The sequence below is a fragment of the Triturus cristatus genome, chromosome 2_2 (genome assembly GCF_964204655.1).
Source record: "Triturus cristatus chromosome 2_2, aTriCri1.1, whole genome shotgun sequence".
In the NCBI taxonomy this organism is placed as follows: domain Eukaryota; kingdom Metazoa; phylum Chordata; class Amphibia; order Caudata; family Salamandridae; genus Triturus; species Triturus cristatus.
In genome coordinates this window covers 832,511,688-832,517,546 of record NC_140582.1, presented here as the reverse complement: position 1 = coordinate 832,517,546, position 5,859 = coordinate 832,511,688, and the positions used below count along the sequence as shown (strand labels likewise).

The 5,859-nt window shown below is 44.4% G+C and overlaps 1 pseudogene; it reads left to right on the top strand.

Annotated features, from left to right (window-relative positions):
* The first annotated feature begins 3,537 nt into the window (after nt 1-3,537).
* On the top strand, nt 3,538-4,867 carry LOC146862850 (zinc finger MYM-type protein 1-like; annotated as a pseudogene).
* Nucleotides 4,868-5,859: the final 992 nt, after the last annotated feature.

Below are 5,859 nucleotides of genomic sequence, written 5' to 3'. Positions count from 1 at the left end.
ATATTTTCCCTTTGTCTTCTTGCTTTTACTTTGAGCACACAATTGCAGAGCGACACTCAAGGGTAATCGCCCCTTTTCTATACAGTGTGCCCTATAGTTTACTTGGCACACGCACAGTTTATCTGAATATTCTAGTCTCGCCCTCGCTCATTCGAGCCCGACTACCCTAGCCTGTGGCCACACGCCATCACGGGCTTACAGTTGCCTGCCACTCCTCACGAGAGCGACCCACACGCTCCTTGCTGGCCTCACCATTAGCTCACCAAGGGCGCACTCCGCCCACCCTAACATCTGATCATATGAAGCACCAGCCAATAGCCGCATGTCACCACGTGTGTGTTACCATCTGTACGACCACCTGCCCTGTAAGATTGCTCTTCACAGTCAGTCAAAGATTGCATTTTATAATTGTTACGTATTACAGCATCTCTTTTGCATCTATGTCTGTGTATTGTTTTCTTTCCCACAGGTTTTTCGCTGCGGTGTCTGCCAATGAGCTGATATCGCTTCCACACACCTTAGCGAGTGTGTAGGTAAATTACCCTCTTTTTCTCTTCTCACTACTCACGTGGCACTATTTTGCCATTCACTGCACTTCCTGGTCCTGAAGAAAGCCCCACACACTTTTTTGGGCGGGCTGAAACATGTAGACCACACACATAGTTAACTACGAAATCTAATTCCTTTCTTAGTTACTACACATAAGTTTTAATTTTAATATATCCTGAGCCGCCACCATTAAAGTTCCCCCGGCAAGGATTCTCAGAGATATTTTTAATTTTTCACAATATCACACTATCACACCACACCAGCTCCGCTGTAGTCAGGCGTTGCAGCACAACCGGGAGGCGCTCGGCCACCCGGTTGGGGCCCCTATGATGAAGCATGACACCAACTAGGTTGGTGTGTGAGGGGCCTTTTACTCACCTAGTGGGTTCCCAAGCACTGCTTGCCAGTGTTCGTACCAACACCAATGGGTCTGTCCACTTTTGATTGATCTCATATAGACTACAGGGGATACGGACGCACCCTTGCCTCCCTAGCTCTCCCATTGTTCTCCTCATACATTTCTTTATTGACATTTAATCAAAAATCTCCACAAGTTGTATGTACAGAATACAAAGGTAAGTATTTTCATAACGTGGACAATAGAACACTTCCTATCATGTATACAGATCCGGCATTACACATTTGCAAGGGAAGGGAGTCTCGTTTTTACTTAACATGGACTGCATGAATCGTTCAGACAAAAAACCAGTTGCAATTATCAAAATTAAGTCTTTGTGTGGTTCTCTAACTGCCCGAACTTCTTTGCATGCCTAGTCACAAGAGCAGTAAGATGGTCAGTATTGAAAGGCCCTTCGAATATTGATGGTAGGGATTTTTCCAGAGATTTTTGGTAAAAGCTAAAATGCTTTCCCATCCATGAAGTTTAGAAGAGTTTAGCCAATCTTAATAAATTGTTTTTATTTTCACCTACAATACTCTTAGGAAGCAATCCCGTCCACACCTCTCAGAGGCCAGTTCTCAGTGAGCATTCAGATGGGTACATCTAAAGATGAGTCTCTTTGAGAATCCACTTCAAAGCGTACGGGGGGACAGAGTGGTTAAGAACACAGTGGTGAAAAAACATTTATATGCCGTGCCTTTGTTGTCGTGCCCACCTTACTTACAAATGCTTATTAACAGTTTTCTATTATATTTCTACAATTAGTGATTAAACACTTAAACATCCAATAAATGAACGGAAGGAGGGCAGCCAGCAAGCTTTGGCCACCTTCCATGACCGATTCCTCAGCGTGTCCATCTTGTTTGCCTTCTTAACCGCATTGTAGAGCTCTAGCTCTTCAGCCTTCCAGAGTCCTAGATAACCGACTCCTTTTTAACGAAGGTAGAAGGCAGCTTTGCTGGTTGGCACAAGCCGTAGTTCACTTTTGTGAGTCAGAAACCTCTGTTTAACTTGCTTGTGTTTTCATCAGCCCACTGCCCACGCCCACTACACGTGCTTAAAAACACGCTTTGCTTTGTTTTTGTCGTTGCTGTTGTTGGTGTTTTTAAAGTCGCTGTTTTTTTGATAATAGTTCAAGGATATATTATATAAATCATGCCACATGGAATACATAAATCAAAGAGGCCAAGTGGATGCCAGCAAAGAAAAGCAAGCAAAAAAGGAAGAAAATGAATCACTCTCAACACTACATGCATCCATGCTTCAATATGTCAAGAGACCAGATGATGGCCAGGGTTCATAAAAAGACACAGTTCCTCGGCCACCAATTGATAACGCTGATTCTGATGCTAGTGTTGAAATAGAAGAAAAAGAAGCAGAAAAACAAGGAAAGGAAATGGAAATTCAAATGGATGAATTTGAAGCAGAAAGGCGGTCACTTGCCTTTACGGCAGGCTGATCAATGAGGGGCTGGCTCCCCTCACCACCCTGAGAAACCGTTGGGAGGAGGACATTGGCAAGGAGATCCCGGAGACGACCTGGTCCCAGCTGGTGCGGCGAGCCTGGAAGGGCACACGCCACGCCCGCTTTCAATTGGTCCACTACTACGTGCTCCATAGAGCATATTTGACCCCGGTGAAAATCAGGCGATATTTTGCTACAACTTCGGCGGAATGCCCCAGGTGCCCGGCCCAGGAGGCGGACCTTCTCCACATGCTGTGGGCCTGCCCGGGATTGGCATCCTATTGGGTAGAAGTGGGGAAGACCCTGGAGGAGACGACGGGGAGATCCTTATCGTTTGACGCGGCGGTGGGTCTCCTGCACTGGTTCCCTCATACCCCCAAGAATAAAATATCTAGCAAGTTCATTGATTTGGGGTTGCTCCTTGCTAAACGGGAGGTGACCAGGAACTGGAAGGCACGAGCTGGTCCGACGGGAGGCCGGTGGCACAGCGAATTTTTGAAGTGGGCGGCGGGAGAGAGCACGCTAAGATACCAGCTAGCTTGGAGGCAGCGTAATGAGAAGGCACAGGAGGCAGCGCTGGAATGGGAGATGTTAGTGCAGGCCCTTAGGGATTATTGCGCCCCCAGCGACTCTGAACATGAGGAAGCGGCTCGCCCCGAGTCCCGATAGACGATTGCACTTTTCAGCTTTGTTGCTCTCCCCATGGGTCCCTTAGTAGATCCTGTTGCGGCTGTTGCCGTGCGCGGATGGCGGGGGTGGGTGGGTTTTCCTGGGTTTGTAGCGTTTTAAGGGGGGGGTGTTCTTTTTGGGTTTATAGGCTTGTTTGGAAAAGCAGATGACGGACAGTGGGTCATCCAGGCCAGCTTCGACATCCTTCTGAGCCCCCATTGAATTCCGCCGCCCGACCCTAGGGTTGTGGGCTAAATGGCTGTGTAAGCGACTCACGGTGGGGGGACGGAGGGTTGTGTCTCATTGAACTGGCTTGATATATAATGCTGGCCGATTATGTAACGATTTAATGATTCCTGCAATAAAAATAATTAAAAAAAAAAAAAAAAAAAAATGAATTTGAAGCAGAAGAAAGTACTGAAAGTGACTCTTACCATGATACTGTAAATAAGATGATGAATGAGGTTGAGGGGGAAAATTGGAATATTTTAGATGATGCTTCTTTTTGGAATATTCCAGTTCCAGATCATTAGCGGGTTGTAATCATCAAAAGAGGAAGTGCTTCTTTCCAGAACAAAGATGGCCCTTTCAGAACTGCGACAAGGCAAGATCCAAAAGCAAAAGGAGATGTTTGCCAGCTATCAAAAGATTGGTTTTACAAGGTGATGCCAAATGGCGAGAAAGTGTTGCGGTCATGGATGGTTTACTCACTCGTCAGTGAGAAATTATATTGTTTATTGTTTTTGCTGCCGACTCTTTGCCGCTAATGCTGCAGACACGACATCCAAATTTGTGACTGGGTTTCAGATGTGGTGGAAACTGAGCCCGAAAGTGCATAATCATGAGACATCTGAAGAGCACTTACATTGCCTTGAAAAATGCAAAACATTGGCTGCAGGACTTAGACTGCACAAAACAATTGACGCCAAAAGTATTTCTTTGATGGACATAGGGAAGAAAAAGTGGAGAGACATCTTGCACAGGTTGCACGATATCACATTGTTTCTTGCCAAGCAGAATCTGGCATTCCGGGGCCAAAATGAAGATGAATCTTCATTGAATAAAGGAAACTTTCTTGAAATGGTTGAGATGCTTTCTAAATATGACCAAGTGCTGAAAGAGCACCTAATGAGAATAAAGCGAAGCACATGTAAACTCAAAGCATCAGTATCTTATCTTGCACCAAAAACTCAGAATGAATTTATACAGGTCCTAGCAAAACATGTGAAGGAGAAGCTTGTCATGGATATAAAATCTGCCAGGTATTTTGGGATCATGTTCGATAGCACACCTGACACATCACACACTGACCAAATGTCCGAAGTGATCAGATATGTGAAAATTGAAGTAAAAGAAGTGTTTCTGGGATTTTTCCATTTAAAGGGGAAAAAAGCAGTTGACCTCAGTTCTGATATTCTTAAAAATCTGGAAAGTGATTGACTCGACATTATGATGTGCCGCGCTCAAGGTTACGATAATGCTGCCACTATGGCTGGAATCCATGGGGGTGTACAAGCCATTTTGAAAAGAAAGAACACGAAAGCTATTTTTAATGGATGTGTGGACCATTCGCTTAACTTGTGCGGCCAACACTCTTTTGCTGAAAATGCTTTGTGTGTGACTTTTTTTGGAACTCTTGAGACAATGTTTTCCTTCTTTGCTGCTTCCACTCACCGATGGGATGTTTTAATGGACCACACTGGAGTCTCAGTGAAAAGACTATCAACAACATGCTGGAGTGCTCATCATGCTGCAGTAAAGGCAGTGAAAGAAAAATTTGTTTAATGTGTGGCGGCATTTGAAGCTCTATGTGATCCAGATGAAAATTTAGACACAAGAGGTACAGCCCGAGGTCTTTTGCCTGCTGTCTGCAATTTCACATTTCTGTGCTACCTTTACTTTTGGTGTGATGTACTTGAAGAAGTTAGTCTTACACAGCTGTCCCTTCAGACTAAGGGCTTAACTCTTGACAAGGTGGTGACAAAGCTAGAGACGCTAAGACTTTTTCTGAATAAGCAGCGCAATCATCTACTGGAGCAGGCAATTGAACAGGCGCTTTTAAAATCAGACCAATATGGAATTTCAGTAGCGAGCAGACCCAGGTTCAAGAAGAGGATGACAGGTGAGAAGACGAGAGATGCTGGAGTAACTCTGCAAGAAGAAATCGAGAGGGCGATGCTTGAGTGTACTGATCGTTTCCATTCTGAACTCCAGATCAGATCAAGAGCCATCAAGGAAGTAGCAGCTATGTTTGAGGCTGTTCAAGCTAAGAGTTTGATATCTGCCACTGAAGAAGAGTTACTGGTGTCCATTCCAAAATTGTCCACTTTCTATGATGAGTTATCCGAAGGAGAGCTTTTATTAGAAATACCAAGGCTGAGAAGGCACCTGAAGGCAGCAGAGATTGATCTCGAAGAAGCCAAAGACTGGTCAGTATTTGACGTTTTGAAATTCATAGCTGAATGGGACTTCTTAGAATCTCTCCCATATCTCTCAATGAGCCTACAAATATTTCTTACGATCTGAGTGTCTGTGGCTTCATGTGAGAGGAGTTTTTCAAAGCTGAAGTTTATAAAGAATTATTTGCGCTCTCCCATGGGACAGTCAAGGATTTCTGATCTTGCAATATTATCAACTGAAAGTGATTTGGCGAAAGGAGTTGATTTCGATGAAGTAATTAACATGTTTGCAGCTTTAAAGGCCAGGAAAGGAAAGTTCTGATTAGTCGAGATTTGACATTGTAATTTGTACTGTTGCATACTATTCTGGCAGCTGCT